This window comes from Mastigoproctus giganteus, chromosome 1 (genome assembly GCF_048544385.1).
Source record: "Mastigoproctus giganteus isolate SK-2022 chromosome 1, ASM4854438v1, whole genome shotgun sequence".
Lineage (NCBI taxonomy): Eukaryota > Metazoa > Arthropoda > Arachnida > Uropygi > Thelyphonidae > Mastigoproctus > Mastigoproctus giganteus.
The window spans coordinates 23,187,926-23,201,606 of record NC_143575.1 but is presented as its reverse complement, the minus strand read 5'-3'; the positions used below and the strand labels follow the sequence as shown (position 1 = coordinate 23,201,606).

Genomic DNA, 13,681 nt, shown 5'->3' with positions numbered 1-13,681 from the left:
AAATTTTTGATTTTAGGTTAACCAGGTTCAGTTGTATTACAAATACTGATTAAAATAATACAACATAATGTAGAGACATAAAGTATAAATAACTTACTTTTTTAGAAGAAGAATATTTTCATTTGCCAAAGCATTGCGCCCTTACGTTAAAAACCTAATTCATAAAATCCAAAAATACGTAGCCCTCGGGTTAAAAAATAGTCAGCTTAACTTACAATCATTTAAATTTACGTGAAAATATAATAAGAGAAGTTATAAAGACTTCGAAATCTTTATGTAATAATTTGCTAAACAAATCTATAAATACGAGTAGTACAACGCCAAGTTTCTATTCTTGGACATCTCTAATAACCAACAGTAACAAGCATTCAATATTCACTGTTCATTTAGAAAGCAATTCATAAAATTTAAAAATACATAATTTAAAACTGCTTCCTATCTTACGATTATTTACTAATACTCACTTAAATTTATGCTAAACAATAATAAGAAGAAATTATAAGGACTTAGAAATCTATAAATCACCCCAGGGGGCTCACATGTGAGTATGGGCTTGGCACACCCAGGGTCCTGAACTAGATATCATCATCATTCTTCTCTTTCTTTGTGATTCCCTTCTACTTATTATTATTTTTTAATTTATAAACTTATTATTATTTTTTAATTTATATGTTTATTTCATTATAAAAAGGTGTACAGTATCTTTTTAATTTTGTGGTGATCTATAATTGATGTTTACTTAGTACCTCTATATAAAGAATAAAATTATATACTGTACTGTATATATATAATTTGTACTACGAAATGTAATTTTTATAATTATATTATTGTAATAAAGATCATATAACATATATATTTTTTAATATTTTACATATATATATATATATATATATATAGAGAGAGAGAGAGAGATAATCGGATCTAACAGGCAGAAAAGTGAGTAGGGATGTCGCAAAATAAAATAAATTACTTAGTGGTGCCGTTATTAAAAAAAGATTGAAAACCACTGGTCTAGGTAGTACTGGTCAAAGCAAAATTTCCAGTTTTAGATCTTTCTAATAACCAACACTAGAGGGTGCCTTCACATGTAAACAGTAATAAATATTCGCTTTACAAAACAAATACAATTAAAATACAATAAAATTATATAATTGTAAAATAATACAATAAAATTTAAAATACATAATCTCAAGATTATTTAAAATGGTTACTTATTTTACTATTATTTAAAATGGTTACTTATTTTACTATTATTTACTATTACTCACTTAAATTTACGCTATTAAAATATAATAAGCAGCAATTTTAAAACAAATCTATGAGTAATTATTTGCAGCATTCAGAATAATATTCATAGCCAACAATAGAGGGCGTATGTTTATTTTACAAACATAATTCATAAAATTTTAAAATATAATCCGAAGGTAAATGAAGTTGATTATTTTATGATTAAACTAACGCTCACTTTAAATTTACGCTATTAAAATAACCTAAAATTTTAGGATTAAGAAATCTATGGGTAAATATTTGCGAAATATACATATGTTTCGCAAATATTTAAGCCAAGAGAGGCTTAATTTCTGCAAATTGCAGTGGCTGGAGACTAGGCACCTGCGCGGTGATCTGATTGAGGTGTATAAGGCCGGGTTGAGCACGCTGAATTCTGATGGGATCCTTCCACTTGTTCAGATTACGAACCTAAGGGGGCATAAATTCAAATTAAGAAAGGACAGATGTAGAATAGATGTGCGGAAATTTGCCTTTAGCCAGAGGGTGGTTAATTGCTGGAACAAACTTCCATCTGTCGTTGTGGAAGTTGATAGGTTGAATAAATTTAAGGAGGAACTGGACAGGCATTTGGAGGGAATGGTGTGATTTTTTTTTTTTTTTTTTTTTTGGCTGATGCTGCATAAGCTCATACACTTGCTTTCTTGCATCACATGCCGCCACTACTACTACTACATGTCCCATTTTTTTTTTTTTTTTTTCTAAATACGATATTTCAAAGCAAATATTCTATTTCTGGATATTTCTGATAACCAAAACTAGGGGTTGCCTACTATTCTACTGATGCTCAATTATTATTCGATTATTCTATGCTCAATGTATCACAGATCAACTTGTAACGTCATAAAATGTTTATCACTGAAATAAGGGCATTAAAACAAGCTTTAATCCAATCGGTCATTAAAGTTTATTTCTTAATCGTAACTCTCAAACACGTATCAACTTTTTCTAGGTCAATGATTACTTAGCTGACTTTTGCTTTATTTCCTAATCCACCAATGAATATGCATCGCTAGAAGTCGGGCGATAAGTGGTTAAAGGAAAGATTATAAACACACAATGTCCTTGTTTCCTTCTCTCTTATCGAATAACATAAGAAAAAGTTGGACATGACGTGAACTGATTAGCATAAAATAGCTTCTTCCCTACACCTGTCATAGGCGTTTCTTCATTTGAAATAAGTCATTAAGGTTGAGTAATCACTGGCTTTGTAGTTTATAAAACTGGTCAACTGTTGCACAAGTTTGTCGATAGGTTTTATAAGTCCAATGCATTACACATAACATTACTTATTGGGCTATTATTAAATATTCGAAAGCAGGTTTATTTTTGTTTATTCTGATAATATTCACCAATACACTGATGTACGCTAATAACAATGAGGAAGTCGTGTGAATTCAACCTTGAATCATATTATGTTTGGACTACCTAGCAATTTCCCGCTTTACCTCAAACAAAAATCAAACTGGAGTGTTCAGAACAAATGTGATTAGTGGAACCTTTCATTAGCATGAACCGTTGTCTACCGAAGCCAAGGACTTCTGCAAACTCCCAAGGATAAACAAAGAATAAGAGCCAGTTGTTGACATTACATTAGTTAAAGCTACTAAATTGGGTGGGCTGGGGCCATCAACTTCTATAGGGAAGCCAGGTAGATGCAATGACAGCAGATTACTGCACACGACTGCAATAACACACATTTCGTAAGTTATGAGGGAAGTCCCCACAATGGTATAGTGGTTACGCTGCGTCCATCTTTTTGTAAAGATCCGGGTTCGCTTTTTTAACTGCGGTAAGAAAGGTGAGGTTTGGAAACAGACAAACCGGTCTTAAAATGCACAATTTATTGACGAACTACATCAGTGTCTCATGGTCTGAGTTGCCTTGGCATTAGCCTAAGCAGTCTAATAGACTTTAATGAAATTATTTTCTTAATATAACGACAATCTTAAGTTAGAAATGAGGATTGGGGATTCTCATTTCTGAATCCATTTCGAAATTTGCGTCATTTCAAAATTCCCAATGAAAATTGGGGATTTTGAAATGACACAAATCAATCAGCTGAATACATTTAATATTAAATATTTCTCAGTTACCCATCTAAATAAGCATATTTCTCTAATTTGACTTCAAGTTACATCATATGCTTGTCTGGTATAATTTTATCATCGCTAACTATAGAGCGGGCTTTAGTTTCTGCAGTACAATTTAAATTTGATGCCTCAACAGGCAAAACACATCATGCGAAAGATTCAAATGCAACTCACCGAATAACCAGTTTCTTTAATTAAAAAGCGTATCATTGTACATATTTTCGACAACAAACGGAGTTGTTGATGGTGGTATAAACAAGGAACTTGGTAATTGCCCCTATTAGGTGAATATCTCAGTAAAATGCTGATTACTTTGACCGCTATACCATGTCGAGCAGGTTAAAGAATAATTCGTCACAGCAGGTCGAGAATAACTCAATTTACATGGAAATAAATATGCAGCATTTGGAACATTATATAATTGAGACAGAAAAAATGGTAACAATAAAAAAAGATGAGTAATTCTACCAGATAATTACAGGATTGTGTTCGGAAACGACTTTTGTTTATAAAATTTCAATTTCTTAGAGCCAGTCACTAAATTAGACACGAAAATTAATTTTAGAAATAATTTCAGCTGTAACCTTTTGAAATTTTTGTCCTATAACTTTTTTTTTTTTTTTTGAATTTCAAATGGCTGCTTTTCTCGTAAAAAAAAAAAAAAAAAAAAATCAAGCGAAAACCTGGTGAAGCAGAGCAGCTTTATTAATTCACGCGGAAGTGACTGATCTTGAACTTTTTTGAACTTTGCCGTAATCAGTACGTTGCTTATTTTAGGTGTGTGATCTCACGAGTATTCATTTAAAATATGGGTTAATACAAGGCATGGTATTAAAGAAATTTGTCTTCCATAGAGGCCTAGTGTTTGATTTTTAAAACAGTTCATTGAAGTCTTAGGTTACGAACTAATTTTCAGAAACATATTGTTTGTAAAGAAAAATAAAGACAGCAACAGAATTCTGGGGTTCAATTATTTTATTTGCTAATCTACAATATCGAGCATTATATTCTACAAATATCTAACGCTTTTTTATGTAAAATGAAACAGGTAAGGTTACTGAACCCAATAATACTCATGTACCGTGAATGGAGATAGAAGGGAGGAGGAAAATTAGACTCTAGAAATGAATTTCTAGAGTCTGTAATTTTCAAGACAAAACTGCAGCCATAAATGCTTACCAATGGGAAATCTATTGTACTTCATTTAGAGAAAACAGATACCAATTCTAAAAGAATACCTGCCACCCTCGCGGTAGTACAGTGGAGAGCATGAATGCTCTCATAAGCGCTTATGTACTAAATTTATGAGCTTTGAAACTGTGGCCAAGTTATCCGGTATAGATTGAGAAGTGACAGGTTGTCCCTCCTATTTAAGATTTTCATTCCTCACAAGAAACATGCCCATCATATAATATTTAACTCATAGATTCAGTACACTGAACCCCTCATGGCATTGGTTTTTCTAACGCAAACAGCAATGTTAGTTACTACTAGGAAATTCCACATGGAAAAGACCTGGGCTTGATTCCTGCCAATGACTCCAGGAATTTTAATGGGCCATTTTTTTTTTTTTTTTTCACAACGTGGCTGAGTTTGTTAGTCTCAGGCAAGCGTTCCATGGTTTTTTCGCCCGGAAGCCTCGGGTTTATCGTCTAGCAAACAGACAAAACCGATCAGGGAATACATGCAATTTATAGACAATATATTGGCGCATACAGCTTTAGTTTCTTTGGCACATAACACACACGGGCAATAAGAAATATCTATAGAAAAGGTATGCATCAAAAACTAAATGTCAGTGTCACAGGAAGTGGGTGATATGTGATGTGGAAACCGTTGATTAGCCTATTTTTCCACTTTTAAACAGAGTCGTGATTTTTAAAATAGTTTAGGGGTACCTTTCACGAACAGTAATATAAAAAAAAAGCGAGAAATTTTATCCCGTATTCAATACAACGGAACCTGTAAAACACCCTGGCAGGCGTATAGTGTTAAATTGCTGTTCTTCCACACCGAATGGGAAAGGCTTGGGCTCGAGACCTCTCAATGACGCAAAAAAATTTTATGAGCTTTTTTTTTTCACTATGCTCGAATTCGGCGGTCTCGAGCGAGGATTGTATGGTTTCATCTCTCAGAAGTTCGGATTTATCTGTTTGTTTGTTGGACGAATAAACAAACTGACCGAATAATATACGCAATTACAGACACAATATACAGATACCTCATTCCCTTAGTTTCTTTGGCATTAGCGCACTCTTCACACCATAACCTATAGTACTCTAGAACCCCATATGTACTTAAAGTTGAGAAAACGGACTTGTCGATGTTGAACTTCAACTGATGTAGACTGTAATTTTTTGGAAATATATAAGATGGAAAGTTATTCCAAAGAACGGATGCAGGATTAACCGAAGAGGAGAAAAAGTTAGAAAGTTGGGATTGTGAGTTTGGAGTAGAATTGTGAACGGTGTTGACAAGCTAATGCGGAATTACAAATTTTAATTCGGACAATGAAACCTTGCCACTGGAAATATCTGCAGAAATGGCGCGTAGCAAAATAGAATAGATGTATTTGTGAAAGGAGAGACCATTAATTAATCAGAATGCTCTCTTTTGGATAGTTTTTAGAAATTTACGGCGATACCACTCCAAATATAGGAATACTGTTCCAAGGGAGATTTGTGAATTGTGTAAAGAATTACTAGCCACATAAAAGAAAAGTAACGCCAGGAGCGAAAGACAAAGTTTTTTTTTTTTTTTTTTTAATACACAAGCATCAAAACTTGGAAGTGGAAGTTATCGTTTTTTTTTTTTGCTATAAATAATACATGACTAAAATTATATGTGGATTCAATTTAATTAAATTTTCTGTGTAATTATCTGGGGATCAGCAGTTAAGGAAGAGTTGGTGAATTTTCGAGGAGTTGGAGCTATTTCCTGAGAGATAATTGGTCGATGTGTGTGTGTGTGTTTCTATCATTAGCGAAATCACGGCAGGTTTTAAAGTCATTGGAAAAAAGGCCATTGACTTGTAAAAAGAAAAGAAAAGAATGATGAAAGAACAGAACCTTGGAAAACTCGAGAATTAGTTGAGAAATTACAAAATGAAGACATGTCAACTGTCACATGCAGTGAACAGGGAACAAACTGACTACCCAATTGCAAAAATCGGAAGGCAGACCATAAATGAAAGCTTGCTTAGAAGACCCTTGTGCCAAACGTGATCGAAAGTCCTAGAAATGTCAAGGGCAACTGCTTGAATTTCTTCAACTTTTTCATGGAATTTGTTCACTGAATGAATAAAATAAGCCAAGACAACTGATGGATTTCTCCATAGACTGCCAAATATCTGGCTTCTTCAGAACAATCGGGCTTTTTCGAACTCGTCACACTCGACACGTGTGACCTGAATATCAGATCCACTGACGTTTTAGACTTCTAAATGGCAGTTTGAGCTATCGTCACTGGAAATGACCACGGAGATTTGGGCTTGTACAAGCTATGCAAAAATATGTAAATCGAAAAGGACACTGTGACGAGTGCAGAGAAGCGCTGTAAAGCCGTGTAACCCGACTAGCGTCCAAACTATCTCACCGGCAATGAAAAACGGACAGAATCTGACGGACTTTCAAAGTGGTATGCTTGCCGGTACACTTGTCCAGTGGTCAATGACCAGTGTCATTCGAGTCTTTAAGGAATGGAGAAACACCCAGAAGAAAACATCCGTGAAAGATACAGCTCCCTTCATATATCGTTGACGCCAACAGCTTAAAAATTTTAGAGATGCTAATGCCTATGAATAAAGTGGAACTTTAAAGGCCTTTGGTGTATTAATACAATAATGAACCAAAGCATTATTGATGTTTAACACTAATATTTTCCTAATAATCATAAAGTAGGTCATGTGATAATGTGAGAGATGAAGGCACCTTATTACTTGACCATACTGGCCATTTTCTTTCGTTAAAAACTTGGGTGTGTTCACTGTTGCCTTATATACGGTTCTGTATATGTTGTTAAAGAAATATTTTAATCATGGGGTGGAACTTGAAATTGTTTACTTTTGGAGTTCATTTCTGTGTGTGGTACGTTCTTTTTTATAGACTGACCTGAGAAATTAAAACTGTTCTAAACTGGAATTTCATAATTTTATATAGATTGCAGCTCACTGGTAACCTATGCACCAGGCAAGTTATTTCCATTCCCTGGTGATTTTACATACCAGGATTAGAACGATTTACTACCACTACGTCCAAGGAATGATGGGTACTTTTGTAAGAAAGGACCTCAAGACTCCAAAAGCTATATAGTGTCTTGTAGCTTCGCAACTTAATGATTTTGAAGCTATTTCTGAAAGGCATCATAAAACATTTCTGTCAAGTGTTATCAAATGGGACAGTGACAGAGTTTGCCAATGTCCTGACTCATGTACTCATTCACCTGTAAATGGAATAACTGTTGGACTCTTCCTTATGAGAGAGATAACATAAGTGCTCCATCATCTGAATGTACGGGTGAGACTAACAGAATGTGACTGTGCTGTTAATTCTCCTCACTGTCCCTTGGAAAAGCATGACTCTCATTTTACAAGATGTTTGTAGAGCAAGAAAATTGCGTTATCTTGTAATACACACCTAGTACCAGGAGAGACTAGTCGACGTTTGTTATCTCTAGTGATCTGTGACCAATCACCTTGAACACGGGAAACAGTTGCGTCGAGAGAGAGAGAGAGAGAAGAAAACTAGATCACACGAACAATAAAATTAGTAACAAGAAAAAGCAAACTCTGTCCACACCTCACGCACCGTACATACGTTAATTCGCACCCCACCCCGTTTGTAATCTTTTCGATATCGTTTTGCCGAGGGTTACACAATAACTCGCAAGAGACAGTGACTCAATGGCTATGCTGATCGATAACATTATAAGAAAGCCCCAGAGTATCTAGCAATTAGAACAGCCAGCATAGACGGAAACTTAACATTTGAAAACGTGAAAATAGATATCCTTTGGTTAGTAAAGAGAAGTTCACCGAAGACTTGTTTACAATGTTCATCCCAATTCGTTCAGTACTTCCATTAATATTTTAACTGTCTTAGAGTTGGTTACCGCCCACCAAAACTTAACCAGTTCTCGAGTATGACCCTCCTGGGTTGGAGTGCCGTGTACTGACGTAATTGTTAACCTGAAGTAATTTTAAATAGAACATTAAAGGTAGCCCAAGGTTGTTCAAAAAGCTCGAATTTTCACTGCACAAAGGGTTGTCTTTTTTTTTTAGGACTGTATCAGTTTAATCCATATGTGTGGTTGTTGTTCTAATAGGGTTTTAGGAGCATCAGCGACTAAGGCCATATTGCTCCGTGTATGTTGTCTGTAAATTGCGTGTGTTCTGAGGTCGTTTTTCTGTTTGCTGGACGAAAAACCCGAGTTTCCGGGAGAAAAAAACATGCTACCCTCGCCTGAGCTGCTTTTTCCACCTGGTGTGGGGGAGGACGGCGATTCTACCAACTGTCCTACCCAGACACGGAAGACGGCTCCAAATGTGCCTTTCTTTTATATGAGAATTTGTGTAAAGAGTGTTAGAAAAGGTTTATTACTATTGGTGAAACATTGGTTCCTTAGTTTGATCAAAGACTAAACGAAAATCATGGTAAGCAATAAAAATCACTTTTGCGTCCAAAGAAACTTCGTGTCACTGACTATAGACAAAATGATGACATGCTTCGACGTTATTAATGGAGTCGTCATTTTTGATTTTGCCGAGAGAGGGTTTACTATCACAAGCAGCTATTACTTGCAGTAAATTGAAAATTGAAAATTGCATCAGGCTAATAAGGAAAAAAAGATGAAAAATGCTGTGATGTAGTGTGCTCTCTCACCGTGACAACACGCCTACCCATAAGTCTGCAGTGAGGATAAAAATAAAATTTTCTGGTGACCAGGATGTGACGTATGCTGAGAATAACAATTTTTTTAAAATAAAATACAAGTATTAGATTTGAGTTAGGTTTTAAGAATTTGCGCCGAAGTAGAATTTAAGAATTAGCCCTCAGATCGTGGTTTTAACTGTATGTATCGTGTTTATAAATTGTGTTCTGAGATTGTTTGGCTGTCGTAGGATATTATTATTATTGCTCTTATATTATTTCTCCCCGATTGGAGGTTCCACCTCGTGACGGGTATTGCTACCAAGTACACAGGGTTGTTGTTGTTACTGTTGGTCGAGGAACTCTCTGACTATCCTACAGGTGTTCAGGATTGCAGCTTTCTGGAGTTCCTTGTAGGTGTTCGCTGGGAGACCTATTGCTGCTAAGCTGTTATGTAGGGTGGGTCTTTGGCACACCATACCTGTGGTTGACACGGGATGGTCGTTATTATTATTAGCCATATGGAGAGAGAGAGAGAGAGAGAGAGAGAGAGAGAGAGAGAGAGAGAGAGAGAGAGAGAGAGAGAGAGAGAGAGAGAGAGGAATCACCAAACTGCAGCCATTATCAATCCACTGCAGGATGGAAGCCTCCTCAACAATTCATGTTGAGAGAAATGGACCATAATCTGCCACGCACTGCACACCCATCTGACCACTCGGCTATAGTAGCTGTCACCAATTATTCTTTTGAAAAATTCGAGTTCGAATCCCTTAGAAGCCACGAGAAACTTACTTGGAGCTTTTCAAGTGGGACTGAGTTAGATCAGCTCAAGGGGATGCATAGTGTATCCGGTTTTCTTCATCCCGAAATCAAGATCATCAACCTTATACCACAAACACAATGAACAGACAGAACTTGGAGCCTCACTGCCTGAGCTGCCATGGCCTCAATTGAAATCAACTCTGTAAAATTTCCCTGATGTAGTCTAGTTCACTGTTTTTTTCCGTCTGGCATCGTCTATGAAAAGTTTGTTCAATTCCCGTCCAATGTCGAAGAAGAGAAATTCGCGTGAAAAAGCTTTATGGTCTTTTTCCACACAGTTTCCACTCCGTTCCTTACGGAAACTCGGATTTTCATCCCGAAAAAACAGGCAGATTTTCATCAAAATACGCAAATTGTCATCTCATATCATTAGCTGTCTTCGGAAATATTCTAGAACATAAAACAGAACTGAAATCTGTTTCGAAAATATTTTCTGTTTGGAGCCCTGATCTAGCCCAACGCAATTATATGTGGTTTAGCTAAAATTTTGTCTTGTAATATCGCACTGTTAGGAGCTGTTCTCAATTTCACCTGTCACTTAATAAATTACACGTATTGCCATTACAGAGAGAAATAATCGTCAGGTAGCCTACAAAGCAGGTCGACGTCCGCCCTTTCTAAACAAGGAACAGTAACGTCCAAGAAATGCGTTGTTGACACTCCCATAAACAGATCAAATCTTTAAATGGCTTTGTACTTAACGAATTTAATGGAGCTGTGGACAGTAATTGTATTCACAGAAATATCATTCTCAGTAGAGGTAATGTCACGAAGTGGAGTTCCTTAATGTTGTAAAATCACACTATCGGTTATTTTGCCTGATAATTCTTCAATTATCTATGACACATGCTAGTAACTACAAGTTAGAAAAGGATTTATGGGAAATTTGAATCATACTTGTCACTTCGTTGCACTGGGCTAGTGAAGCACGGAAACATGTCATATTACTAATTTGATTTCTGTACGTTTTCTTACAATTTCCCTGATACACAAAACTGCGCATGCTCAAAGTCAAGAAAATTCCGTATTAAAGCTCTGAAGCATAGCAGACGAATGCAATCTAGCAAATACAGTAAATAGAAAATAAATACATGTTGTGCCCTCTAGTGATAGAAAGCTGAGACGACAAAAAAAATTCTATCCCATTTCATCATCATCATAATAATAATGCGAATTAATACACGTAATGCAATAATTTGGTTATTTCTTTAGAATTACAGTGATATACACCTATATGCAAAAATGCAACACAAATTAAGAATTTAACGTGAATATACAATAATCAATAATATTGATTTGTTTTGAACAAAATTTAACAAAATATGGATAATAATGTATAACTACAATAAGCCAATAACAGAATATATACATATATTAATGAAATTTCAATCCAGACTATCTGTAATTAGTTAAAATCGTTTTCGAATTATGTGTTCATAATTTAAAATATTAAATCCTTACCTTAGTTAAAGAATAGAGCAATGAAGGTCACCCGATGCACCAAACGAATTTAAAACGCCATAACTATAATTCACTATAGTGTACGATATCACCTAGCGGATTATTTTGCATTACAATAATCACTTAATTCTTTTGCTAATTATAATTATATTGCTAAACTTTGCGAAGAAAATAATAATTTATTTATTATGAATAGTGTATTAAGTAAATAATAATTTATTTAATAAGAAAATAAATATTTAAAACACAAAAAAGGAAAATAAATTGTTATGAAAATTAAAAATGTCAAAAAAAAAAAATATATATATATAATTAGAAGCAATTACAACACGTCTCCTTAAGACAGCCAATAAAAACATTAAAATATAATAAAAGTTCACTAAGCATTGCTAAATTTTTATTAATTAAATGAGGGTATGCTTGAAGTACTGTACTGTATTATCCATATGAGAACTTAGCGGTTTTTTTGGTAAAACAATGAATGATTAAATCGTTTCGATCCTATAACCCAACTCTTAAGATCATTAATGAGTTTATAAATTTTGTTGGGAGAGAAAGTGGAAAGAAAGTTTACAAAATTTAAAATGCCAACGTTCGTAGGGACAACTATTTTATGAAAGCCGATATCTGTCCGTCCATATAGCCCTCGTGGTTAGCACAGTTGGTAGGATCGCCGTCTTCCCCACACCACACTGAGTAGAAAGGACCTGTGTTCGAGTGCAGTAGATAACGTGAAAAAATTTTATGAGCCTTTTTCACAATGTAGCTTAGTTAGTCGGTCTCAGGTGTGGATATCGTGGTTTTTCATCCCGGAAATGAAAAATCGGCCACAGAACACCGTAATTTACAAAGAGTATACAGGGGAGCAATATGGCCTTAGTCGCTGTTGCTTCTAAAACCCTACTACTAGTACTGTCAATCTAAAGTCTGATAAAATGGATGAACTACGATGGAAAGTAATGTCCAAAATTCTCCTCTATATCTTCCCCACGCCTTAAATGCTATTACATGCACCTAGCTTAATGTACCGGTACATTACAGGTGCTTTTAGCAAGGTGACCTTAACAAGCAGTTAACCAAAAATAATTCTGGAAGGACCAATAGTAGTAATGTGGTTACCAAAGATGGGTGACTAATAGCTACATTGATGTCCTGAATAAGACCATTAAAAAGAGCCACTTAGAGTAACATTTCGACTCCAGAATAGGAGACATGATTGGAGGGACTTTCATATAGAAGTCTGATGTCGTTAAACGTGACTTAAAGTTCCAGAATAATGGCTTAATGACGGGGATATGAAGGGAGAGCAAGGAGGTATGATTACCTCTGCCGCCATCAAAATCATAAAATCGTAATTAGAATTGTTTTAATACTGTCGTACTGGAAAGTGAGATATACGAATAAAACAGATGATAGCGTACTAAGAAGTTAATTTAGCACACTAATGTTTAAGAGATATTTAATATCGGATAAACTGGATCGCTCGTTATGACGTGCAAAAAATTTTTTAAAAATGATTGCAAAATAACCGTAGACAGGTAATTGAACAGTCAGATCTTCAAAGTTACTTTCCAATGAAATATATGCAGGAAAATTATCGAGACCCTGTTGTATTTGAACAAAATCTCCATCGTGGCACAAACGACAATGATACATGCTGTTAATGGAAATACTGTAATGGTCTTTTAACAGCATTTCCATAAGAATTTTCCCACAAGAAAAAGTGCACCTTGTGGGCTCTGATATCAATTATAGAATAGTTGCACTGAAGCATTAAAAAAAAAAAAAATGCCAAGGAAAAAAGAAATCCAGGCCCAATGACATGTTAAACATTACGCGTCTTCGATCACAAATATGAAGAAACCAGAAGTGTTTGGACAGTTTTTGTATATATATATATATACACACACACACACACAGTATTCGAAAACCGTGCAATTAGCGAAAACTTCCCAAAATAAGTAATCGCCAAAAGGTTCCTTAACTCGCACCTGTCAACATTTAGTAGTACGGCTACTTCAAAGAGGTGGTGCATCGAACCCGTATAACCTCTCTTTCGCAACCGAAAAAAAGGCCATTCGCGTCCACTCCAGCAGAGATGCTGAAGTGAGGTCAGTTTGTAGTTACACTACTTGGTTGTATCACAGCTCC

General features: G+C 35.2%; 1 protein-coding gene across 3 annotated transcripts in view; it reads right to left on the bottom strand.

Annotated features, from left to right (window-relative positions):
- Nucleotides 1–13,681, bottom strand: part of f (espin protein forked) — a 219,842-nt gene that overhangs the window by 149,873 nt on the left and 56,288 nt on the right. The window lies entirely within an intron of this gene.